This window comes from Malurus melanocephalus, unplaced genomic scaffold, assembly GCF_030028575.1.
Source record: "Malurus melanocephalus ecotype Western Australia unplaced genomic scaffold, MMel_1.1 scaffold_1332, whole genome shotgun sequence".
Taxonomy (NCBI): domain Eukaryota; kingdom Metazoa; phylum Chordata; class Aves; order Passeriformes; family Maluridae; genus Malurus; species Malurus melanocephalus.
Window position 1 is genome coordinate 39,899 of NW_026624564.1, and position 932 is coordinate 40,830.

A 932-nucleotide genomic window follows, 5' to 3' on the forward strand; every position below is an offset into this window, starting at 1 on the left:
CTTGTTTATTTTCCACATTTGGAATAAAGAGCTGAGGTGGGAACATTTTCTCTCTTTCCCAGTCCAAGGGTGATGAACTGCAGCTCTCACAGTGCCTCTGCAGTACCAGAACTTTATTTACAGCCCAGAATCACACAAAGTTGAAGAGTTGAAAAGGAACTTAAAGCTCATCCAGTCCTACCCCTGCCACGTGCAGGGACACCCTCCACTAGCCCAGGTTGCTCAAGGCCTTATCCAGCCTGGCCTGGAACACTTACAGGGTTGCAGCAACCACAACCGTCCTAATTTTACCCCAGARTCTTAATTTTAGCCTGCTGGGAGTGCCCAGACACACTGGGATGCCATGTGCCCGTTCCCTGCCCTCACCCCCTGCCTGTTCCCATCATTACTGCACTGTTCACCACCCTATACCCCATGTCCCATGGTGACAGGGGTCCCGTCTCTGCTCCCCATGCCCCTCCTGCAGCCATGGCTCTATCAGCCACCCCCAGACCCCGATCGCCTCCCTGTGCCTTATCCCTGTCCCCTATCTCTAACCCCCATCCCTGGGCACAGGCTCCCTGTCCCCGCTCCCCTATCCCCTGTCTCCAATCCCCCATTCCCAATACCTTCCCTTGTGCCGTGTCCCATGTCCCCAGACCCTGCTCCCCGCTCTCCAACCCCAAATCACCCTCCTCTATGCTGCTGTTCCCTCTTCCCTGTCCTCCACGTCCCCATCCACCMCGTTCGCCCCGTCCCCTCTCCCTGCACCGTTCCCCATCCTGCCCCATGCCCTACCCACATCCCCCATCCATTTCCGTCCCCTTTCCCTGTTCCCCCACCCTGCTCCTGTCCCCCAGGCCCGGTCCCCATCCGTCTCCATCCCTGCCCTCCTCTTCCCGTCCCCATCCTCCTGTCCCATCCCCGTTTCCTGTCCCCATCCCCGTGCTCCT